Source organism: Lagenorhynchus albirostris, chromosome 17 (assembly GCF_949774975.1).
Source record: "Lagenorhynchus albirostris chromosome 17, mLagAlb1.1, whole genome shotgun sequence".
NCBI classification, from domain to species: domain Eukaryota; kingdom Metazoa; phylum Chordata; class Mammalia; order Artiodactyla; family Delphinidae; genus Lagenorhynchus; species Lagenorhynchus albirostris.
In genome coordinates, this window is record NC_083111.1 from 75,402,323 (window position 1) to 75,428,964 (window position 26,642).

The window sequence follows — 26,642 nt, forward strand, 5'->3', positions numbered from 1 at the left end:
ACTCCGCAACCAGAGAAGCCACTGCAATGAGAAGCCCATGCACCGCAACCAAGAGTAGCCCCCGCTCTCTGCAACTAGAGAAAGTCCATGCACTGCAGTGAAGACTCGATGCAGCCAAAAAATAAATAAATAAATTTATTAAAAATAAAAAATTGAGGTGATCCGGGTAAAGAAAGGAAAACTTGACATGTAGTAAGCTGACCTTTCAAAAATCTCATTCATCTTTTTTTTTTTTTTTTTTTTTTGCGGTATGCGGGCCTCTCACCGCTGCGGCCTCTCCCGTTGCGGAGCACAGGCTCCGGACGCGCAGGCTCAGCGGCCATGGCTCACGGGCCAGGCCGCTCCACGGCATGTGGGATCTTCCCGGACCAGGGCACGAACCCGTGTCCCCTGCATCGGCAGGCGGACTCTTAACCACTGCACCACCAGGGAAGCCCCATCATTATTTTAGTGGATTTTTAGCATGGAGAAAAAATAAAAGCTTGTTTCAATCCTCTGTCATTAACTGGAAGTCTGATGAACTTTCCTGATATTTACATATTTCAGGCTGTTGCTTGAGGAATTAATGAGCTAATGTATGGAAAACACAAAGCACACGGCAGACACACAGTCATCATTATTAGTAGTCGCTGAATAGGTGTTTGTTGAATGACTGTTGAAGATAGAGTGTTATACAGGAAGCAATCCCAAGCCTGGATGTTGGATGACCTGCATTTAGTCCTGGTTGCCACTCTCCTTCTGTGACTCGAACAAGTCAATGAACCTTTCTGAGCCTCAATTTCTTCTTCTGAGAGTAGGAATAATAATAGCAGATACTTAATGATGTTATAATGATGAGTCCTATGATAAGTGTTATGCAAACTCTAAAGTGCTTTATAAATAATCAGCTATATGTGGGTGTGCACACCCATGTGTGAGCATGTGAGTTAGGCAGTTCGAAAGACAAAATGCGAAGGGGATACACCCTCATGATGTTGTCAGAGATGTCAAGAAATTACACCACTTCTTAAAAATGTAGCAATTTCCAGATGTAACCCAGATGTCCGTGCCCAAGAACAACTAATCAGTGCCACCATCTCCAGACTTGTGTTCGGTGCTTTCCCACTGCCTGTGGCTGTTAGTGAACCCAGTCAACGGGGAAAGGCTGCTCATCATAGATCAGAGTGAAGAACTAGTCACTTCCTGCCAAGTTGTTTCTCTCACTGAAACGTACTGGACACAATTTTGATGAAAAGGAAGAGACAAGAGGCTATCTGTCTCTGAGTCTTTGCACGGAGACTCAAGATTACACATCGGTTCCCCTTAACCAAGAGAATTCCAATTTATTTATTGGTTTGGCAGGGAGAGCTCTCCAAGATGGGTTTTATTTTCGTAATTTTTCTCAGTTAGCACTAAGCAATGTTCACAAATGACCAGTGAGAGAATAAGATGAGATGGAAATCTCATCGCCAAGCAGCTGCCACCAAACTCCCATGAAGTGGCTGCTTCTGTTAACTTCTGAGGGGCCCCCTCCTCCGCCCTGCACCCTCTCTCTCCCCCTCAGACAGACCCGTGCACTGACTTTCTCCATGGAGCCTGTTTACAGGGAAGCTAATTATTTTTCCTCGTGCAAAAGCCCACTTCTGACTTTGCAGCTGTGCTCAGTCTCCTGGAGGAGGACAGATCTGAGTTTCCGTGCTCCCGACTGTACATTGGATGGCCTAAAAACACCCACAAATTTGTCTTCTCTTTCCTAATCGGGCTGGGCTCTCATCGAAAGGCAAACTCTTCTGAGAATTCTGAGGGACTGTTAGTTCTCACGGATGGCGTCCGCTCTAAATAGCAGTGCCTTCCAGGTAGCGTGCTGCTGGCTGGCACAGCTCTGCGCTTGCTTTATTCCGGGGAGGATCGAATGCCGCTGGAGGATTCTGGGAGCGAGAAGGCTGGTCTGGCACCGGGGGCTTGGAGGAACTCACAGCGATCCTCCCTGGAGACGCTTCTCTGTACCAGCTTCCCTCCCAGCTGGGTACCAGGGTCACAAATACGCATAAGACAAGCTTGACCTTTTCAGGATCTCATAGCAGAGAGCAGAGCTGCCCAAAAGGAGTGCAATGCAAGCTACATATATAATTTTAAAAATTCTAGCAGCCATATTTTAAAAAGTACAAAGAAACAGGCAAATTCACGTTAATAATATATTGTATTTAACATACTATATCCAAAATATAGCCTTTTCACTGTGTAGTCAATATGATAAAGGTATTTTATATTCCCTTTTTTTGGGGGGGGGAGGATACCCACACTGTGACTGATTTTCATTATTTGACATGCTCCTAAAACTCATAAGGTGTACAAAAAGGTAGACTGACAGAAGTGTCCCCTCTCCCTCTCCCTCCCTACTACTTAGTTCCTAGGCCAACATTCTTTATACCCTGTTCTTGTCCCTTAGCCTTGAGAAAGCATTCTCCTTAGTTTCTGGTTTATCTTTCCTGTCCTCATCGTATCCTTTTCCAAAAATGAGCAGATATACTTTTAAAGAAATATCCCTCCCTTTCCTATATGAAGGGTTCACACTATAGATATTCTTTGGCACTTTGTTATTTTTGACTTAAAAATATATTCTGGAAATCTCTCCATATTGGTACACAAAGATTTCTCTCTGTCTCTCTGTCTCTCTCTCTGTCTCTCTCGTTTTTTTTGTTTTGTTTTGCCCACGCTGTGTGGCTTATGGGATCTTAGTTCCCCGACCAGGGATCGAACCTGGGCCCTCAGCAGTAGAAGCACAGAGTCCTAACCACTGGACCGCCACGGAATTCCCAAAGATTTCTCTTTTTTTTTTTTTTTTTTTCTGTACGCGGGCCTCTCACTGTTGTGGCCTCTCCCACTGCTGAGCACAGGCTCCGGACGCGCAGGCTCAGCGGCCATGGCTCATGGGCCCAGCCGCTCTGCAGCATGTGGGATCTTCCCAGACCGGGGCACGAACCCGCGTCCCCTGCATCAGCAGGCGGACTCAACCACTGCGACACCAGGGAAGACCGATTTCTCATTCTTAATTGAACTTCAGAGCCCTTCATTGTATAGTTGTACCAAACTTGTCTCAACTATTCTCCTATGCATGGTCATTTAAGTTGTATCTAACATTTTGCAATTACAAAAAATACTCCTGACGATTCTGATTCCAAATACAAGGTATGGGTTTTTTCCCCACACCAAGCGATTTTCTGACACCAGCCGGGTGTCTTACAATTCAGCTCAATTCTGACGCTGTCTACCTGGAGAGAGCATCAGTTCCCACAGATTAAGCGCTCAGTCCTGCAAGACTCTCTCCCTCACCCCCGCATCAGATACTAATTGCAAGTCCAAGTTGTCAGCTGTGCTTCTGCTGGCCCGGCTATAGATCCGAGGTTCCAACAACCCCTCCTTATGTTGGAATAATTTACTAGAGCGGCTCACTGAACTCAGAGAAATAGTTTTCCTACTAGATGATTGATTTATTATAAAAGACATAAGTCAGCATAGCCAGATGGAAGAGATGCATCAGGCAGGGTATGGGGGAAGGGCATGGGGCTTTTATGTCCTTTGACCTCTGAGCGCATGACTCTCCCTGAATCTCCACGTGTTCACCAGCCCAGAAGCTCTACATTCCCTTTTTATACTAAGTCTTTGAAATGTGTGAATTTTACACATTTAACACATCTCTCTTTGGATTCTAACTTTTTATTGGAATGACTTGATTTTTACTTAAATTTCATAAAACTTGCGGTAGGAAAAGTGGATTCACAACAACCGAGGTTGTTTCAAACATTCTTACAAATTTTCCAATAACTGAATTGAATATCAGTTTTAAAATTGATATTTAAATTAATTAAAATGAAAAATGTGGTTCATCAGTTACACTGGCCACATTTCAAGTGCTCACCAGCAGCGTGTGGCCGGTGGTTACTACACTGGATTGTGCAGATCTGGGATAAAGAGGATGTAGGCTGAACCCCCTTGCATGGGGCAGATTTCAGATCCATCACTGGCTGGGTGACCGACTGACTCACTAACACCATCTCATCACCGTGCACCAGCCACATACTCTTTTTTTTTTTTTTTAACATCTTTATTGGAGTATAATTGCTTTACAATGGTGTGTTAGTTTCTGCTGTATCACAAAGTGAATCAGTTATACATATACATATATGCCCATATCTCCTCCCTCTTGCGTCTCCCTCCCACCCTCCCTATCCCACCCCCCTAGGTGGTCACAAAGCACCGAGCTGATCTCCCTGTGCTATGCGGCTGTTTCCCACTAGCTATCTGTTTAACATTTGGTAGTGTCTATATGTCCATGCCACTCTCTCACTTCGTCCCAGCTTCCCCTTCCCCCTCCCCGTGTCCTCAAGTCCATTCTCTACATCTGCATCTTTATTCCTAGGGCAGGACAGGCATACTCTTTTTTTAACATTCTAATTTTAAAGGCTAACAAGCCCCTCCCCTCCACAGACCTTTGCCTATACTGTGTTCTTCTTCAGCAGCACCGCCTCTTTTCCCTCTCCACCTCTCATCTCGTCACCTCCGATTCACGTCATCCTTATCCCAACTGTGACCTGCCCAGACTACATCAGGTCCTCTTTGTAAATTGCTCTCTCACTACCCTGCCCTTCTCCTTCCTCCACTCATTCTCCACAGGCATGGTGAGAACTTGCCACGTGTCAGGAACTGTTCTAACGCTTGGAGCACCATCAGGGAATGAAACAGACAAAAATCCCCACCCTCATGGAGCTTATGTTCTGATAGAGGGAAACAGAGAATAAATAATAAATAAAGTCATGCTATGTTACTGGAGAAACTATTACATGCTACGTTTAAAGTAGAGCAGGGTAAAATGGAAGGGGAGTGTGGGGTGGAAGGAGGACAGGTGTTCGGCATAAGATAGTTGAGCCGACTTGAAAGAGGTGAGGGAATCAGCCATGCAGCTGCCTGGAGGAACAGTGTTCCAGGCAGAGGGAACAGCCAGTGCCAAAGCGTGGAGACAGAAGGACATCTGACATGTTCCAGGGCCAGCGGCAGGCCAGAGGGAGCCAGGAAGAAAGAGGCTGGCATGGGTTGGACAGGTAGTAGGGGGTGGGTCATGTAGGGCTTCTAGACTTTGAGATGTGGTTTCTCCTGAGTGTGAGGGGAGGCACTGGAGGGTTCTGAGCAGATGAATGGCTCTTACTGCGCAGTTCATTTATTATTTCTCCCACCAGGAACTCCACAAGAGGGTTTGTATAACCTGAGCTAGGGACTAAGAATGGTGATCAAGACAGGTTATACAAACCCCCAGGAATTTATATGTTTATCCATTATGAGATACAGCATGTATGGCCAAGGACTAGAGGTCTTGGGGCCATGTGCTCCTGTGTTAGAGTGCTGGCTTCCTCATCCACAGCGCTGTAACATCAGGCAAATTATTTAGCAATTAGCAAGACATTGAGCGAGGCTGCAGGACTCTGCTTCCTTCTCTCTCTGCTTGGTTCCTTTGGAAAGAAGTCTGAAGAACTTTAGGTGGCATCATCTTGCTTGGCTGGAGATGCCAGCTGGTTGGGGGCAGGAAGCCCAGCTGGCAGGAGGGAGAGCAGATGAGGGGAAGGAGAGGAAGGAGATGGTCCAACAGTCTGGGCATGCTGATTCTCAGAGGTGGGTGAAGTGTGGCCAGGAAGTTCACTGCGGATGTCCCAAAGTGGCAAGTCCTTCTTATACCACCCCCAAGACATGGCACAATGCAGGAAGGCCCACAGATGGAGTCCCGGTCATTCAAAGAGGAGAAAGGGCAAGGAACTGGTAAGACAGCTGGGTTGCATCAGAACTGCCCTATCAAACCCCACTCTCACATGTGCTCTTCAGGAAACACTGCGGAGCCTACTTTCAGATGAGAGTGCACGATTGAACCCCCTTTTCCATTTCCTTTCCTTTGGCCAACGGCATATCTCCTCATAATTGAACTTGGAGCTGTTACTTGTTAAGAGTATCAGGTATTTTACATGTCCTGATTGCATTTGTTTTCATCTTTGCAATAACCCCAGGCAAGAATTATTATTTGCATTTCCCAGGAAGGAAATTGGGGCTAACAGAAATTCAGTAACTCTCCCAAGGTCAGCCAGTTAGCCAGGTTTGAATCTAGGTCTGTCTTACTCCAAAGCCTGTGCTTTGTCTTTTAATGCATTTGTTCGTTCATTTATTCACTCACATAGGTGAGGAAGACAAACGTCCTGCTCGCATGGAGCTTTCTTTATAATAGGAGAGGTATACAGGCATAAACAAGAAACAGACACAAAAATGTCATTTATATAGTGATAAATTTTATGAAGATAAAAGTGGCTGGGGTGGGAGTGGGGGTATTTTAGACTGGATAATTCGGGAAAGCCTCTCTAAGGAGCTGCCATTTGAGTTGACACATAAATGGGAAATAGTAGCCAGCCCGTGGGAAGATCTCAGTGTAGAGATCTCTTATCCTGTGTCCAGATAACCTGAGAGCCATACTCATGTAGAGACACAAAGGTTCTCTTTTCAGTCTGATCACCTATTCTCATATAATCATGGAAACCGAGGAGTCAGGGTTGGAAGTAGACTTAGCTGGCATTTCATCCCATAAAATATCAAATTTCTGTGCAAGGCTTTGCAGTTTATTATTGTCATATGATATTCAGAAAGGCCTTGCGAGGTAGGAAAACATGTATTTTTGCGCCAATTTTTCAGCTAACAAAATAAGCAAAAAGAGATTTTGTACCTTTCAGAGCAGTTTTTTGCTCCTAAATTCCTTACCCACTGGGCAGGGTCTGTGCTTATTTATTGTGCCTGGCCCATGGCTGTTTGCTGAATAGGAACCCAGGGATTTTAAACTGCTTCCTGTTTGCCCAGGATCCTGTAATGCATCCCTCCTCTCCACCTACAGAATGAGTCTACATTCTGAGGAGAGTACTTTGCCTTTTTTTTTTTTACTTATTTTAGAGATCTTTCCATATATATATGTATTTTTAAATATTTATTTATTTAGGCCACACTGGGCTTTAGTTACGGCATGCATGTGGGATCTAGTTCCCTGACCAGGGATTGAACCCAGGCCCCCTTCATTGGGAGCACGGAGTCTTACCCACTGGACCACCAGGGAAGTCCCGAGAGTACTTTGCTTTTGATCTCTGCTTCCTCTCTCTCTTTCACCAAAATTACCTTATCCATGCTCAGTTTTTCCAGAACTTGAAGTGTAAGTCGTTAAACTGAAAAATTAATATATTTATATATTCCAAATTTCGTCCCCCACAAAAAATTTAAGATGGTTTAAATTTTAAGAGGATTAAAATTACACAATAATGATATTAAAAGTAAATATACTGAACAGGGGAAAAAAAACTACTGAATAGGAGAAAATAATTACAAATTGTATATCTGATAAAGTGTTAATATCCAAAATATATGAAAGACTCATACAACTTAATAGCAAAAAATCAAAATCAGATTACAAAATGGGCAGAGCATTTGAATTAACATTTTTCCAAAGAAGGCATACAAATGACCAACAGGCACATGAAAAGATGCTCAACCTCATTAATCATCAGGGAAATGCAAATCAAAACTACAGTGAGATATCACCTCACACCTGTCAGAATGGCTATTATCAAAAAGACAACAAATAACAAGTATAGGTGAGGATGTGGAGAGAAGGGAACCCTTGTGCGCTGTTCGTGAGAATGTAAATTGGTGCAACCACTATGGAAAACAGTAGGCAGTTCCTCAAAAAATTAAACATAGAACTAAATAGAACTACTGTTTGATCCAGCAATTCCACTTCTGGGTATTTATCCAAAGAAAATGAAAACACTAATTCAAAAAGATACATGCACCCCTTTGTTTATTGCAGCATTATTTTCAGTTGTCAAGATATGGAAAAAACTTATGTGTCCATTAATGGATGAATGGACAATGAAACTGTGGTGTATGTGTGTGTGTGTATATGTATATTTACATACAATGAAATACTGTTCAGCCATAAAAAAGAATGAAATCTTGCCATTTGTGACAACATGGATGGACCTTGAGGGCATTATGCTAAGTGAAATAAGACAAAGAAAGACAAATACTATGATCTCTCATAGATACAGAGAACAGATTGGTGATTACAAGAGGCAAGGGATGGGAAGGTGGGAGAAATGTATGAATTTTTTGTTGTTTTTTTTAGTTTAAATAATTCAAGTAAAATTTTTTAAAAAGTAAGTATAGAGTAAGGACTCTTGAGCAACATATAAGAGAAAGGCTACATGTTAATCCTAAAGGAATTACCTCTCTGCCTTTTCTCCTGTTACTGTTTACGACCAGTCTTATCTAAGACTAACCTACACTTTGGTTTCCTAATTAGCACACACTCTTGCATATTCAAGGGTATCATTTCATAAAGTCTTCCTCTTCTTTCCTAAGTCATCCATTTCCCCCTTTCAACTGGATCACTCCCATCAGCATGGAAATAGGCTATGATTTTTGCTACCTAAAAAATACCTCTCTTAAACCTATATTGTCCTCCAGATACTGACCCTTCCTTCTGCTCAAAACAAACAAACAAGCACCTCTCTGTTGTTTAGTGCATACATATTAAGGATTCACCAATTTAGAATTAAATGATGTTCCTTTTTATCCTTGATATATTTCCTTGCTTTGAAATTGTCTGACATTTGTCACATATTTGTCTTATTTTTGCCTAGTATTAATACAGCCACTCTAGCTCTCTTTTGTATTTGTATGGTAAGTATTTTGCATCCTTTTAACAATCATTGTTAAAGTTTGTTTCTGATAGATAGCATATAATTGGGTCTTGCTTTTAGAATCAATCTGATAATATCAATCTTTTAATTTGAGTGTTTAGACCATTTATACTTAATGTAATTATTAATACACTTGGATTTAAATCTAACAGCTGTTTTCTATTAGTCCCATTTACTCTTTGTTCTCTTTTCTCTCTCTTTTTTTTTTTTTTTTTGTTGCCTCCTTTGGATAAATTGAGAATTTTATGTGTTTCCTCATTTTTTTTTTTTTTTTTTTTTTTTTGCTGTACGTGGGCCTTTCACTGCTGTGGCCTCTCCTGTTGCGGAGCACAGGCTCCGGACGCGCAGGCTCAGCGGCCATGGCTCACGGGCCCAGCCGCTCCGCGGCATGTGGGATCTTCCCGGACCGGGGCACAAAACCGTGTCCCCTTCATCGGCAGGCGGACTCTCAACCACTGCGCCACCAGGGAAGCCCCCTATGTGTTTCATCTTTTGCTTTGGCTTCCAGTGTTTTACACTCTCATACTAGCCCACATCTAGCCTTTAGCAGTTTGTTGGATTATTTTTAGCTGCTTGTATGGTGCCCAGCATCTCTTTCTTCTGTGGTCTGCCACAGGTGAGCCAGGTTTCAAGGTCTGTCTTTCCTTGGATTTCAGGTTATTTTTTAGCCCCGTGACTTCAGCTGTCTGATGGGTTCAAGGAAAGTAATAATTTTGTATTCTATCCCCCTTATTCTTGTTGTTAGGATTGAAGTGATGCTCTTTACAGCTTTTGTACGTCTTAGGCCTAAATTCTCTGATTGTTTTTACAGCAAAACAATGAAAAAGAGATGTCTATATTCATATTCTCCAAAGTGTCTCTCTTCATTATTTCTTGAAACTTACTCCAATAAGGCTTGTACCCTCATCCTTACACCAGAAATTGTTTTTCTTTTTTAAGGTTTCCAATAAACTCTGTGTTGTTAAATATGATGGTTAGTTCTGAGTTCTCATCTTACTTTACCTTTCAGCATCATTTCACACAGATGACCTCTCACTCCTTCCTCAGTAAAATGCTTTAACTTGGCTTCTGGAACACCATAGTTTCTTGAATTCCCTCCTACATAAGTGGCTGCTCCTTCTTTATCACCTTTTTGAGTTCCTTCTCTTTTCCTGACCTCTAAGTGTTGAGTATCCTGGGTTCAGTTTCTGCACCTCTTTTCTTCTTTAATGATACTTATATTCTTTTTGTGATTTCGTCTAGTCTCAGAGTTTTAAATATCATCTATTCACTGACAAGCCCCCTGAACTCCAAATTTATACCCTACTAGACATCTCATTTGAATGCCTGAGACATCTTAATTTAACATGTCTAAAACCAGATCTTCCCCCAACAAACCTGTTCATCCTCCAGACTTCCCAAACTTAGTAAATATATTCTCAGTAAAAGTCCTTCTATTTGTTCAGACAAAAACCTTGCAGTCATCTTGGCACCTCCTTTCAGATCCCACATCTGATCAATCAACAACCCTTGCTGACTATACCTTCAATATATATCCAGAACTAATTGTTTCTTATAATTTCTGCTATTACTACCCTCATCAACACTTCAATCATCTTTGGCCTGGATTATTGTAATAGAACTCTAACTGGTTTCTTTTCTCCTGCCTTCCCTACCTAGTCTATTAATGTACTGGCCAGTAACAAAAAAGCAATGGCAATTATAATTAGTAGTGTGATATTAGGCAGGTCACAACCTCCCTGTGTCTCATTTTTCTCATTTGAAAATTAGAAATATGAGCAGAATTCTAAAGATGTTCTCCCAAAATTTTAGTCCCCTGGCTACTCAACTGAACATGAATTTAGGTACTGTTGTGAAGGGATTTTGCAGATATAATTAACGTCCCAAATAAGTTGACCTTAAAATATGGATATTAACTGGGTGGCCTTAGTAAATCAGTTAGGTCTTTTAGAAGCAGAAAGTTTTCTCCTTCTAGTGGTAGAAGAGGCATCAGAGATTAAAACTTGAGGGGAATTCAATGTGCCATTGTCAGCTTTGAAGATGGAGGGGGCACAATGCAAGGAATGCCTTCAGCTTTTAGGAGCTGAGAGTCAGCCAGCAAGGAAATGAGTACCTCAGTCCTACAACCACAAGGACCTGAATCAGCCAATAATCTGAACAAACTTGGGAGCAAATGCTATCCCTAGAGCCTCCAGATAAAATCCTAGTGTGGCCTGTGCCTTGATTTCAGTCTTGTGAGACCCCAAGCAGAGAGCCCAAATGAGCCTGCCTGAAATTCTGACCTACAGAACTGTGAGATAGTAAAGGTGTGTTATTTTAAGCTGCTTAATTTGAGGCAATTGTGGTGCAATGATAGAAAACTAATGCTAGGAATAATAAGAAACTTGTTCTCTTCATGGTAATTGCTCCTTTTCAGAGATAAGTCAGATTATGTTTTTATGCTTCTTTCGAGAAAAGGGTTTACCATGTCACATTGAATAAAAACTAAATAGGTTAAAGGGTTCAACAAGACTCTACTTGATCCTGCCCTTTCACCCCTTTGACTTAATTTACTACTTTCCTGCTTATTCACTCATCTCCAGTCAAATTGGAATCCTTGCCTTAGAATGCTTGTACTTGCTGTGCCCAAGGCTCAGAGTATAGACTCTAGTACAGAGTTAAGATGTCTTCACAGCTCCACCATAAAGTAGTGGAGGTCTATCTCAGGTCTTTGCTCAAGAATCTGCGGCTTGATACGTTTCATTAGCTCATTATTTGTGGAAAGTCTACAGTCACAGTCTTTTCAACTGATTTTTTCTGTCCTTTCTTTCCGGGACTTTAATTACTGTTAAATCTTTTGGTTGTGTGTCAAATGTATCCTATTCTTTTTTTCTGTGCTTTCCACCCTTTGGTCTCACTGTGATTTAGTCTGAGTATTTTCTACTGACCTGTCTTTTAGTTCATTAATCCTTTATTCTTTTGTGCCTAGTTTTCTTTTAAACCAATCTATTAAGTTCTTAAATTCAGATACTATATTTTCAATATTACAGTTTCCATTTAATCATTTTTTAAAATAGTTTCCAGTTTTATGGTCAAATTTCCTGCCTGGCCATTTATTTTCTTGCACATATTAACCACAGTTATTTAAAATTTTACTTCTGGACCTCTTTTGGGTCTGTTACTATTGCCTCTGCTTTTTTTCTCTTGTTTTTGGTTCTGTCTCCTGATACGCCTGGTAAATTTCACTGAATTCCAGCTACTGTGTGTGAAAAAGTTCTAGAACTAACATGAGACTCTGGGAGGAAATTATCTTCCTCTGGCAGGAATTTAGGGATTAGGAGGATAAAAAGCCAGTCTGGGATTGAGCTGAGTTGAAGCTGTGTCTTCAGTCTTTGCGGAAGTTGGCAAATTTCTAGTATGCCCTTATTCCTGGGTTGTAGAACTTCAGTGGTTCCAACTGAAAGCCCGTGGTATCTACCATGTCCCCTCCTCCGTGACCTGTTCTGAATTGCAATGTTTTCTCCCTAGCCCTTTGATATGGCTGAACTCTCAGCCTCTCAGCACAGTTTCTTCTTGGTTTCTTGGCCTCTTGGTCATTATTTACTAATGAGCAAATACCTCAAGCAGAGGCAGGATGTAGGGCTCACTTCTCTGTGCTTCTCTTCTCTCTTGAATCTTGGCCCTTCAAGTTAAATAGCTCTTTAATATTTTAAAAATAATTATCTTTTTTTTTTTTTCTGGTTGTCTTCAGGGAGAAGCTTGGTCTGATCTAAGCTGACTAAGATATAGCTGGAAATGGGAGAAATGTCGCCACTTTTATGATAACTTTCCTGACACCCTGTCCTGTAAAAATGGCAACCTATCACCTCCCCTCCTCTATTCGAATGCTTTTTGTTTCTCTTCTCTGCATTTTTTCTGTATAGTATTTATCAGTATTTTATGCACTATATATGTTTGTTATTTATGTGTATTCTCCACAAAATATAAGCTCTAAGAGAGAAGAAATTTATAAATATATTTCTTCCATTGCAGTATCCTTAGCCCCTAGCGCAATGCTTGGAACAGAATGTAATTAATTAACCAAATTAAATATTTGGTTAATGAGTAAAAAAATTGAATGGATAAATATGAGACAATGTTGAGTCAATGTGGTTTAGACACTTTTTGGTGGCAGCAACAAAGGAGAAAATGTGATAGATTGGAATGCTCTTATTATCTGTTAGAAGAAAGGATACCATTTATTAAAGAAGTACAAATTTATTTCCTGACATGACTTTCTTAAAGGAATTTTTTACCTGATACAATATATGAGTCTTTTAATGACATAATAAAAACTACATTTAATGCTACTTTCATAGTAGATGCAGAAGCAATTTTATATGATTCTTTTGGTTCTATTATCCATAAAAATTGAGAAAATGAGTTTAAGCTGGAGAGGTAAGGGCTGAAAAAACAACTCAAGGTAACTAGAATGGTAAAATTTGTATTTTATAAGTAATTCTCAGAAATTATGAGAATTACCAGTAACAGCAGCAACAGGAACAACTACAAAATCTAGCAGGGCGACAAAGAGCAGGTTAATTACCTCTTTGAGCCTCAGTTTTCTTTCCTGTAAAAGAGGAATAATGAGAACTCTACTCTTTCCGGAACTGCTGTGAATATCAAAGATAGAATTCTAAATGCTGGTTAACAAACAGCTGAATTGATTAATCACCATTGACAAAATGCTTTTATGTGCATTTTCATATTCACGTAAGCAGGTTCTGTGTGCAAGTATTGTCATCACTCTCCATTTTCCAGGTGAGGAAACCAAATTCAGGAGGCCCATTTGGCATAGCCGGCAAGCAGCCGAGATATAATTCATCCCTCTGTCTTTGATTCACGTGCTCTGTCTCCAGAACCATATTGTCTCTCCAGTGGAGGGATTCTCAAGTGGTAGAAACTCAGACATCAGGGCAGACACTGATGGGTCTGGTGGCCTTTCTCATGCTCCTGTGGTTCCTCCACATCAGCTCAGCTCATCGACTGTTGCAGATGTGGAAGTAGATAAAAATCCCAAGGACTGCTTTCACTTCAACACCTAACCCCAAGGGCTAGGGAGCAGATGAATTCCTCCCAGTTGTGAGAAATCTACACAACTTCTATTTTTTCTTAGTTAAAAAGCGACACATTTCATCTTTCCCTTATAAATTAATATTTGGTCTTTATCTGGAGCTGAATATAAAGACCTTCCTGATGTCTGACTCAGTAAATTGACTCTATCCTTTGAACTCTGCAATGGCCTCAGGCTACAAGAGTAGGAGAAATGCCTTCACAAATATCAAAGGCACAGCAAGTTTATCTCTCTAAATATTAAACCTAAAATAGCCACGACTCTGGGCGAATAGACCTCCTTGCTCTCCTGGCCTCCTTGCTGGAGTCTGTGGTGCTACCTTGGACTAACAGAGTCCAGTCTTTCCCTAGAAGAAGGGGAGAAGTTGTGTATTCCTGGAGTCTTCCAGAATGCTTTTGAGCCCAGAACCTGGGAAAGCACATATTTAGAGGTTTCTGTTGCTCTCATGACCTCATCCATTGGCATTTTATCTCTACTCCTAAGATCTAAGGAACTGGAAGCAGATGATGCATTTCTTTCATGGTCTAACAAATTGGCCAGTAACTCAGACAAGCCAATTCTTTAGGAAAAAATATGCCAGGAAAATGCAATTACATTTAGCTGGAACTAAAAACCCCACACGATACGATAATGATGCCGTCATTTATTTTTCCTCTCCTTTGTGCCGGATGCCACACTATGCATTTCATATCCATTGTTTCACTTCTGTCACGTAGTATCTATGCAAAATTCAGTATCATCCTGTGTTTACAAATGGAGAGCTGAGCCTTTGAGAAGGTAAGTGACTTGTCCTAGGTCTCATGTTAGGTGGGTTGTAGAGCTGAGATTTGAACCCATATTCTTTCTTTTATTCTTTAGCAAAAATAACACTCTTTCCCTTCACCATTATTATCAGTAGTAATTGTTAGTACCTTATTATTTGTGGCAGGCAGCCTCTAAGATGGCCCAATGGTCTCTGCCTTATGTTGAGTGTGGACTGGACCTAGTGACTCAGTTGTATCAAATGGGATACAGCAAAACGATGGGGTGTCACTTTTGCAATTAGGTTACGAAGAGACTACAGCTTCTGGCTTGGGTATCTCCCTTTGGGAAAGCAAGATGCATGTTGGAGAGGCCCATGTGACAAGTAACTGATGTTTCAGACAGCCAGTAAGGACATGACCTGCCAAGAGCCACAGGAGTGAGCTGAGAAGCAGATCCTACCCCATTCAAGCCTTGAGATGAATGAAGCCATGAATGACCACCCGATCGTCGTCTTGCGACAGACCCTGAGTCAGAACCATCCAGCTAAGCCAGTGGCTACCCAGGGCAGATGCCTTCCTTTATGTAGCTCACTCTAGACCTGATGATCTGAATGGGTGGCATCTACCTGGGGCATGTTCCTCCACGGTGGGAATCTGAAGTTGTCCGAAGGGCAAGAGGAAACCCGTGAGCTCCCAATGTGTGGACTTGGAGCTGGCGCACTGCCATTTTTGCCCATGTTTCATTGGTCAAAATAAGTTACAAAGCCAAGCCCCACATCAAAGATCAGGAGGTACTCTCTCCCCATGGAAGCAGGATGGGGAAGGGAGTTGTTGGACAACTAAACTTCCAAATCCTCTGTTATGGCTGAGGAAACATTGAGCTCAGGGATGATAGAGACCATGCTTAGATGCAGCATTTTGTGGCTTCAAATCCTGTGAACTTTTTCTTAAAGAAAATCTTCCTCGGTTCAAACATTATAGGGCTCTTCAATTCTCTAGGCAACAGATAGAAATTAGAGTGAGCATCATGGTGGTCTGAGAAAAGTCAGTGAATGCTGGGTTAGTTAGAAAAGGAACTTAAACTTGGAGCAATCAAGAACTGATCGGATTTGAGGAAGCAGGGACGCTGAGCACTGAGGAAACGAGGAATGAGGGGTGCTCAGGCCAACAGAGGAAGATAACCTACAGAGCGTGAGCTCCATGTGGGTGAGGATCTTTTCGTATAGCGCTCCCTGATGAATTCCAAGAACAGTGTCTGGTAATAGTAGGGGCTCAACGTGTATTTGTGGAGTGACTGAATAAATATTGCTAATGAAATAATGAAATATTTGCTAATGAAATGCTGCTAATGAATAGCAGGATGATATAGACCAAGGGCTTTGGAATGAGATGTGTGAATGTAAGCTGTGCTACCTGTCAACTCTGTGTAAACTTGGGCAAAGTATTTACTCTTGAGGACTCTTTTTCCGTTACCTGCCTATACCCGATTCATTATCAAGTCCTATTGACTTGACCATCTGAATATCTTTTCACTCCATCTCTAGTAGTAGAGATTTTGCTCTAATCCAATTTACTTTCCTTTTGCAATAACCACTCAATATCTGGATAAAGGCAAATTGGGTGCTAGGGTTGACTTAGGAAGGGCACCTAAATTAAACCACGGGGACAGGAAAGGCTTCCCAGAGAAACTGATCCTTGAGCTGAGTCCTGAAAGAGGAGAAGATGTTATCCAGGCAGAAGGGAATGGAGTGGGCTTTCTCGTAAGAGGCGTTAGCAAGTGCTGAGGCAGGAATTTCCATGAGTTGGTTATTTGGGGGCTTCATGGCACATGGGAAGTGTGAGCATAGAATGGTGGGACGTTTTGCAAGAGAGGCACTAACTCACCTGCATGATTAAACTCAACCTCCTAATGCCCCTCCCCCGCACCTCTGCAAGCTACAAAGCCAGAAAGAAGCGTCTAGGAGGAATCATTTAAAAAAAGACAACTTTGTTGAGCTTGGTGGTCATGCCTGCTGAATTCACTCATTCTTCTATTCATTAATTCTCTCAACATGCAGTTTTGAGCCCCTGTCATATACTAGGTAATTAGCTAGCATGCTGGGAGGGTATAAAACCAATGTACAGGATGCAGGCCTTTCCCCCAAAGTCAAGTAGGGAAGCATATGCAAGCAAAGAGTAAAACGCACTGTAGTAAGTCCTGTCATCGATGTGAGTCCAAAGTGCCGTGGGAGAAGCCAAGGGCCGGGGAGAGCAGGTGGAGAAGTCCTAGAGGAGGTGGTAGAGAGTACTTGCAAGATGAAGGTGTGCCAGAAGGAGCTGGGGTAAAGGGAAGGGCACGGCGGGCAGCGAGCCCTGTGCGCAAAGGCATGGATGTGTGAAAGATCACCACGTGCCCTGAGAATAATAAGCTCAGTGATCCTGGTAGGGAGAGCTGGGCGGCCGCCCAGTAAGTAGCAGGAATAAATCAAGAGCAGGGAGAGAGGACAGCCCGCAGCTTCCTCTGGCTTCCTACTTCTCTACCTCACATTTGTAGCCGATGTTCCTTCATTTCCCTTTTGTCTATGTGGGTTTTCGGGCTGTAACTGTGTCCATGGACTCTTGATGCACGTTATTGCTGATGATCAGTTCTGATCATCACTTGAAGGCAGTTATGAAACCTACCGAAGACCTCTCTCTATTGGGTGAAGTAAAGCCAATTCCTTTAACTTTTCCTTGGGGCTTTGGTTTATTAGAAACGTTAATGAAAAAGTATAGTTTTTTTTTAAATGCAAATGTGCTCTTCCCGGGGCCTTTGGACTCTTTTGACTATAAGGTTTTATTCTCATGTCCAACATGGAAGGTTGGCCTGAGGGGGTGTTAGGAGGAGACTTTATTGATGGAATCAGGGGAAGGGAGACTTGAGGAAGGGAAGGTCACCTGCTGGGCTCTGTGCAAGGTGCTTGAAATGTGAGATTTTTATAATCCTCCCAGCATCTCTGAAAGGTAGGTGTTAGTCTCCCCAGTTTGCAGATAGGCAAATACAGCCTCAGGAAGGTTTCTGTGATTTTCCCAAGGTCACATCATTAGGAAGAGGCAAAGCTGGGGTCTGCACCAATGCCTGTCTGAACTCAGAGCTCAGGTTCTCCTCATTAAACCTTGCTGACTCTCCTTTGTTTGTCCAATGATGCATTTTCAAGTTACTCGCTGCTGCCCAAATTTCACCAAATATGGACCAAACAATTACCCAACAGCAACAGTCATGATGACAACCAAACACATCCAGGACCACTACAACATATATTGCTTTCTTTTTGGTAAAAGGCCACCCAAACTACCTTCATTTTGGATCCTCCCAACCCTCTGCAAGCATAGCAGGGCTGTGATTAGTATCATCATTTTACAGAGGAGAAAAACCATTGGGATATCAGCAAAATGAATTTTGTATTTGGTGTGTTTTTTAAAAGTAGTTTGATAATTTCTGGGATCACAGGATCTGCAGAAGGTAGCCTATTTAAGTCATTGTGGGCTATTGGAGAACAGAAGTTGAGGAGCTGTGTGACCTTTGGTAACTCACTAACCCCTCTGATCATCAAATTCCACATCTTCTAAAGTGAGTTCCTACTTTGCATCGTACCACACTTAAATGGACTTGTGAGACTGGCAAAGAAAGTACAGCAAACCTTGGACCAGGGAAGGAACAAAACCTCGAGGTTTTCTTTCAGTGGATGGAACATAGGCATCTACCATCTCCCCTTCCCCAAACCGTTCTGAAATGCAAGTAAAGAAATAAGAAGAAGCATAAACCTACAAAAAGGAAGAATAGGAGGGGTAATAACATAAGATGAAAGATGACCAGTGTCTGGTCATTTAAAAGGTGATGAAAAATTATTAAAACAAAGATAGTCAAGCAGTAGGAGCCTTGCAATAAAAAATAAGTTGTGTTGCTTCCACTGAAACTCAGAAGTGCTCTGGAATTAGAGGCGTGAGGCGTAGAGAAAGGTAAGGATGAAAACAAGGAACTTGTCAGTCTCTGTGAGGAGCAGTGCCCTCCTTTCCATATTGCATCTCCCATCCCACACAGTTGGATCACAGCTTTCCCCTCCCCTGGAAAAGACAGGTTTATTCTGCAGAAGCCATCAAAAAAAGCAGAGGCGGGAATAAAAGAGGCAAACTCCCCCACCCCTTCCATTGCTGGGCTCTAGGAAGGGAGAAGAGACTAACTATCCCCAAAGGAAATGCCTGTGGACACTAGCATCTTTCGTTCCCCCAACAAATTATTGGAGCCCTACCCAGTCATCCTAAAGTGAGTGAGATATAGCTGTTAACAAGCCCTGCCCACACCTAGAGAGCTCTCACAACATTTTAGCAGCTTCCCTTTTAAATATGAACAGACAAGATAGAATCATCATGTTCTTGAAGAAAACTTCCAACAAGAAAGAGAGAAACCAAAAAAGTAATTCGGGGGAAACAGAAACAATGCAAGGAGCAGTGTTAAAAAAAAATTCAGGACCTCCCTGGTGGTCCAGTGGTTAAGACTCCACGTTCCCAATGCAGGGGGCATGGGTTCAATCCCTGTGCAGGGAACTAAGATCCCGTGTGCCGTTTGGCAAAAAAAAAAAAAAAGATTAAAAAGTCCAGTTAAAACAGATGTTTAAAATAAGATATAAAGTCTTATAACACAATATGAAAATATGTTACGTCCAGGGTTCAATCACTCATTATGCCAAGAACCAGGAAAATCTTACACTGAATGAAAAAAGAAAAAATATTCCAACAACATCTGATGGTGAAATGGCAGAAATGTTAGAATTATCTGGCACTGATTTTAAAGCAGCCCAAATAAAAATGCTTCAAAAAGCAACTACAGACATGCTTGAAATAAATGAAAAGATAAAAAGCTTAAGCAAAGAGAAAAGAGGAGTTTTTGGCAAAGGCATAGAAGATGAAGAACCAAATGGAAATTTCTGAACTGAAAAGAAACACAATAACCAAGATAAAAATCTCATTGGTGGGCTCAACAGCAGAATAGAAGGGACAGAGGAAAGAATTAGTGATCTGTAAGATAGAATAGATATTATCCAATCCGAACAACAGAGAGAAAATAGATGAAAAAATAAACAGAGTCTCAAGGACCTGTGGAATTTTAACGAAAGGTATAACATTCATGTCATCACAATCCCAGGAGAATAAAAAGGTGGGAGAGGACTGAGAACTTGAAAACTTGAAGACTTGAAAACTTCCCAAATTTGGCAAGAGACATAAATCTACAGATTCAAGAAGTTGAGTGAATTTAGGATAAACAGGATAAACCCAAAGAAATCCAGATCAAAGCACGTCATAATTAAACTTCTAAAATTAAAGACAAAGGTGAAAAAATCGTGAAAGCAGCCAGCGAAAACTGGCAACTTACATGTTGTGGAAAACCATTTAAATGACAATGGATTTCTCATCATAAACAGCAGATGCCAGAAAAGAAGTGGCACAATGTTTATCAAGTGCCGAAAGAAAATTGTTGAGCCAGAACACACGGTTAAACTGTGGTGCATTTATACCATAGAATACTGCTCAGCAATAAAAAGGAACTAAATATTGTTGCATGAAATAACCTGAGTGAATCTCCAGAGGATTATGCTGAGTGAAAAAAGCAAATCTTAAAAGGTTGCACATCATATGATTCCATTTACATACAGTTCTTGAAAAAACAAAATCATACAAATGGGGAACAAATTAATGGCAACCAGTGGTTAAGGAGGGAGTGGGGGAGGGAGGGAAGTGGGTGTGGCTTATAAAAGGGCCACATGAAGGATCTCTGAGGTGAACTTTACTGCATTATTGTTAATATTATATTGTTATGTAGTGGTTTTTTTGAATTTTTAAATTTTATTTTATTTTTTATACAGCATGTTCTTATTAGTTATCTATTTTATATATATTGGTGTATACATGTCAATCCCAATCTCCCAATTCATCCCACCACCACCACCCGTGTCCTGTAGTTTTGCAAGCTGTTTTCCATGGGAGGAAAGTGGGTAAACCGTTGCTCTCTGTATCTTTTCTTATGAATGCATGTGGATCTACAATTATCCTAAAATTAAGATTTTAATTTTAAAAAATACTATAAGAATATTCCCCAGGACTGAAGAACGTAAGTTTCCAAATTGTAAGGTCCACCTGAAGATCCAGAACGGACTTATATGAATTTTATGTGAAATTCCAGAAAAGAGTAAAGAAAAGATCCTAAAAGCACACACAAAATAGAGAGAGAGAGGAAATAGAAGGGGGAGGGGCACAGAGAGGGAAGGAGAAGGGAGAGGGAGGAAGGGGTGGGAGGGAGGGATAGTCAGGGAGTTTGGGATCGACATGTGCACACTGCTACATTTAAAATTGTTAACCAACAAGGACCTACTGTATAGCACAGGGAACTCTGCTCAGTGTTACGTGGCAGCCTGGATGGGAGGGGAGTTTGGTGGAGAACAGATACAAGTAATGTATGGCTGAGTTGCTTGGGTGTGCGCGTGAAACTGTCACGACATTATTAATCGGCTGTACTCCAATATAAAATTCTAAAAGTTTAAAAACAAATTTAGGTCTTTAACCTAAAATTCTCTAGCTCTTCCAATTAAGCATGAGATTAGGATAAAGATATTTTCAGGCATGCAAATCCTCAAAATTTTTACTTTCAATTTAGCTTTTTGTAGGAAGGGAGCAAATCAAGAGAGAAGATACAGGATCCAAAACAGAAGGTCCACACCCAAGTGAGTTGAAGCGAGGTCCTTTGTGGCAGCCGTGCCGTGAGTGGAAGGCCAACCAACACAAACTTAAGCAGGCCAGTGAGGGCTTCAGAAGTATCTGTTCAGGAAATAAATTAATCAGTGAGATTATGGCATGCTTGTTTGTGAAGAAATATTATTTAAAGTGGTTATAAAACTTTGTTAGAAAATTTGGAACATGGAAAACGAAGCAAATTCCCAATGCCAACAACTGAAAGTGAAGCAATTAATTACCCCTGTGAAAAATTAAAAGCTGTATAAGGGAAAAAAAACTGCATTCTTAGTTTGACTTGGCTTAGTCATGAACATATTTACATCATCCAAAGAAACACTGGATTTAACAAAAAACATTGATAATAGGAGAGAGGGAGAATAAAAGTGGAGGGTGTGTGTAGGGGAGACTTAAAGGTGCTGTCTTGCATTTTTTATATGATAGATTTAGATAATGTCCAAAATCAAGAAATCAAGAATCACAGTACTAGCTAGCATTTTAGGTAAAAAATCTAATATGGTGGGACGTGCAGAGTGTATAGCTAAAAAAGTGAAAATTGCTTGCTTTTAAGGATAGGGAGAGATGGGGCAGTCAGCTGCTGATTTGATTGTAAGTCTTCTAGTGATTTTGACATTTTAAACCATGCGTGTGTATGACAGCGATAAAAAAAAATTCTTAAATTTGAAAAGTAGGACCAAGAGGCAGTTTTTTCTTTTCTTTTTTTTTTTCCATTCAGATACATTGTGGACACAGGCTCAGGTGGGTCAGAGGCATTTACTTGTCTAGAGATACTTCAGAAGATATAGGCACACCTTCCAGACAATTCTTCAGGACCCTCTGCCCATCATCTATATTAGTAGTAACCATGGTAACCTGACTAGATGCTCTAGTGGCCGAGCCAAAGATAGAAGGGCAAGATAGAAAGATGGTGGATATTTTCTGGGTTTTGTCTCCTTGGCCCTTCCCTTTTGGCTCCTTGCCTCTATAAGGACAGAGGACTTGTGGTTATGATAATAGAGCAGATCCATGTACCACCTTAATGATCCTGTTTTTCTTCTTTATGACCTGCTGAGGGCTGAATGATTAAAAAACAAGTGTGTTAAAATGCAGCAGCTAGCACAGCTAAACCAATAAAGAATAGCAAGAGAAAAAAATTAACCCGAACAGATGGTTTTTAAATCTGACCTAAAGAGGAGTCATTTATTGCTGCCTCTGCTCTGCTACAGACTAAGTTTTCTGATTTGCACCATGCTGTTCTCATAATATCAAACTTTCTGCCAACAGGTAGAAAATCCTTTGTGTCTCACTGAGCTGGAAGTTCACAAATAATCAGTTGTCTTGTCTGCATGGAAGCAAAGGACATCCCCATTGTACAGATGAAGAAAGTGAGACTTAAATGTATTCATCCATGTGGCAAAATATTTAATAGGCACCAGCTATGAGGCAGGCACTTTCCTGGGTACTAAGATATGGAGACGACAGTCAGGTGCTATGTGAGCACAGAAGAGGGGGGCTGACTCATTCATTTATTCATTCATTCAACAAATATGTATTAAGGATTCAGTGCTTAGTACTGGCTGCATGCTGGTGATAGAGTTTGGAATAAACTAGACTTAGTTCTTGCTTTCATGAAACTTATTTTCAAGTCTGGTGGTTCTTGGCTGTGCACTGGAATCTCTTGGTGGAGATTTAAAAGCTCCTGATGTCCTGGTCTTATCCCAGACCCACTGCACCTGGGGCAGGGAGGGGTATCCAGGAATCAGTGCTTTCCAAAGCTCCCCAAGTAATACTTACGTGTAGGCTACAGTCAATTGTATACAGGGTCTCATGGTGCCGATTTGGTAAGAAGCCAGGGTTTATGGAATTCTGGAGAAGAGCCCGTTTGGGTTCCTTGGCCAGAAGCCCTTTTTCCTTCCACATTCCCCCTGGGTAAACTCCAGAAAGGAGCATCACATTCAGACTCTCCTTTTTTCCTGCCTGTATCGAAAATCAGAGCTCCATCAATGGTAGGTACTGCTGCTGATTCGACAGCATGATGCTTTTACGATTACTTCTTTTCTGAGAGTTGCTCTTGAGACTTGAACTATAGAAATGCTTAGAAATTGTCTAGATTTCTCATGGCTCAGGCAGTGTCTTTGATACACCCCTGTCACCTGCTGGTGTCTGTTGTCCATGGTCTTTAAAATCTATCTGACCTTTCTCCACCTCCATGAATAGGATCAGGGACAAAGATTACCTGGAAGCAACAGCGCTTGTCCAGGTGTTCAAGACAGTCCCGGAACAGGTGGCTTGTACTTACTCTCTAATAATCTTGATTCTGAACCAACCCCCAGTGTGGCTTATTATTCAGGAGTCTTTGTTGAAAGTGGCAGAAAACCAATCCAGATGAGCATTAGCCAACAGGGAACTTCACAGCTGGCTCCAGGATATCAGACATTATCAGGATGTATCTTTCTCCATCCCTTTTCCTGTCCTCTTCTCTGTCTTGGGCTTATTTTTACAGACGAGAAAGCACAGAGCTGGTAAGCAGAGTAGCTGGAATTCTCTCCCAGGTCTTTATGATTCCAAAGTTCATGCCCTCTTTTTCCATTACAACATCCTGCCTTCTGAAGCCCTTGGATTCCACTTCTTCAGCGTACGACCCCCCTGCTGGGGCTGGCGTGCAGAGCTGAACGTCACCAACAGCACCCGCTGCCAGCACGTTAGGGACACCACCCTCTTAAATCTGTTCTTTCCTGTCCTCCTTTCCCCATATGGCAGCTCCCGCTGTTCCCAGCCCTGAGTACTGGGCAGAAAAAGAGGTGCTTTCGTTTTGCCAAATGCAGGAAACTACAGATCTCCAGATTCTTGTTCCCATCTAACTGCCTGTGTCTGGTCCTCCTTGCTCATCTGTTCAGTTAATAGTTTATTAATCACTGTTTTAGTTCACTGAACTTTACTGAGCAATAACTCTGAGCCGGGACCTCTGTTAAGTGTTGGGATTAAGAGAAGAATAAGGCACACGTTCTATGTCTTCCATGAGCTCAAAGACCACTTCAGGAAGCAGACAGCTCCCGTGATGTAATCAAGGATGTGTTGGGAGCACGAGAAGGCATGGTTATTGCCACTTGGGCATGGAGGGTCAGTGACACATTCTTAGACAAAGAGGTAGCAGTATTGGGCAGTTACTGCCACTTATACAACCATGACCCATCCTTCTATCCACCTGACAATTGCACTTAAGCCCATTTTTGCCTAGTGAACTCTGGCACCTCAAGGTAATGGTTTCCCCAGTATTCAGGGTCTTCTCCAGGTCAGCCTCCACGCCAGACATAAGTGTGGGAGGGAGCACGTCCCCTTGGAACTTAGAGTTTATGGAAGTCAGGTTCCTAATTGTGTTGAACTTAATAGTCACCTGGGGGCTGTATTAACAATTAACAACACAGATTCCCAAACCTCACTTCCAAAAATATGAATAATTAAGTCAGGAGAGCAACCTTAGAACCTTCACGCTTAGGAAGCACCCCAGGTGAATTTAGGTAGATCACACTTTCAGAAGCACTGCTCTCATTGATGTCTAGGCCTTGAAAAGTGAGAAGTTGAAAGTAAGACTAGACATTCCAGATAGAAATACCTCATTAGAAAAAAAAAAAAACACCCAGCAACGCAAAAGTGCAGGGGTGAGTTTAGGGAGGGAAAGAGATTCAGTGACAAGATAATAGGGTAAACAGGATTCGGGCAAGCAGTGGGCAACATGGACTGAAAATGCTGGAAGGTGGATAGAAGCTAGGGGGTTGAGGTTCATGCTCACAAGCTTTGGCTTCATTTTATAGGAATTGGAACTTGTAGAGGTACTTTAAGGACCTGATTTCTTTTCTTTTTTTTAGTATTTTTAAAAAATTGAAGTATAGGGGCTTCCCCGGTGGCACAGTGGTTAAGAGTCCACCTGCCGATGCAGGGGACGCGGGTTCGTGCCCCGGTCCGGGAGGATCCCACATGCCGCGGAGCAGCTGGGCTCGTGAGCCATGGCCGCTGAGCCTGCGCAAAAAATTGAAGTATAGTTAATTTACAATGTTGTGTTAGCTTCAAGTGCACGGCAAAGTGATTCAGTTATACATACATTATACATATTCATTTTCAGATTCTTTTTCATCATAGGTTATTACAAGATACTGAGTATAGTTGCCTGCGCTACCTAGTAGGTCCTTGTTGTTTACCTGCTTTATATATAGTAGTGCATATATGTTAATAAGGAGTTGGTTTTTTAAAAAACCCCCATGAAGTTACACAAGCTGGGGCCTTAGTCATTTTCTAACTTTTATGAGCTTTGGTGTCTTCATCCGTGAATAGAAGTTTTCTTCATTCAGGAATAGCCATGCCCACCTTATAAGATAATTTTAGGAATCTGATGTTGGCACAGAGACACAGCAGACAGCAGTGTCCTTATGTGTATTATCACCTGGGTAGGCACAGCAGCTGTGACCGTTCCCACTGGACGTGAAGGACTCCAGGGACGAGACACGGTGAGGGGCTCACAGAATTAAGCATAATATAAAGTGAGACATAAAGTTGGGGGTGTGGATCCTTGCTCCCAGGGTTAGTTTGTGTGAAGACGACACAATAAAGGAAAAGAGAATCAAAATCTGGGGGCACTTATTCCACGCTTAGCTGTTCATATGAAAGGCTCAGTAAGTCTTCAAAATGACTTTAGACTTACTAGTGACACGTATTCTTAATAGGAACAACCCCGGCAAAAGAGAAACAAAAAGATTTGCTCACAGCTCTGGCCTTTACACTGCTGTCTCATCTTCGTGTTATCCTTCTCCCTGCCCTATATCCCCCCACCAGTCCTTCCAGATCTCTGCTCCAGCTGCCTCTTCTGGCAGCAACTGGCTCCGGGAAGGTCCCTGAGGGACAGTGGGCAGGCACATGCCTTCTCTGGTTTCCTTGAGCCCCTGGAGGGCAGGACAGTCATCCTGGGCATCTCTTGTGCCATTTGGCTTCCAGAAGCCCCGCCTTTACCAGCTTTGGCCACCTCTTCATGGCGAATGCTCTGGGCTCTTCTTGTCGGCAGGGCTCTGGGTTCTGGGAGTGGTACCTCACTTACAGGGTCTGCTTCTCTCACTAATGAGTGAGTTGGGTGGATGCTGAGAAGTCTGTTAAAGTCGTCGATTCATTATTCTTTTTCTCTCTCCCATGGCCTAAAGATTGCAGCATAATCACATTACGATTGGGTGGCTGCACCCGAGTGACTCAGGGAAAGGAGGGAAATCCAGAGGGGAGAGGCTCCGGCTGCAGGACCCTCAGTGCAATCACTTCTGTTCCTCCTTC

At 42.0% G+C, this 26,642-nt stretch overlaps 1 long non-coding RNA gene across 1 annotated transcript in view; it reads left to right on the forward strand.

The window, feature by feature from the left end:
* LOC132508311 (uncharacterized) overlaps positions 1-22,722 on the forward strand; it is a 222,471-nt gene extending 199,749 nt beyond the window's left edge. Inside the window, exon 5 of the long non-coding RNA XR_009536522.1 lies at positions 22,617-22,722. This is a non-coding gene — a long non-coding RNA (uncharacterized LOC132508311). The remainder of the gene's footprint in view (positions 1-22,616) is intronic.
* Positions 22,723-26,642: the final 3,920 nt, after the last annotated feature.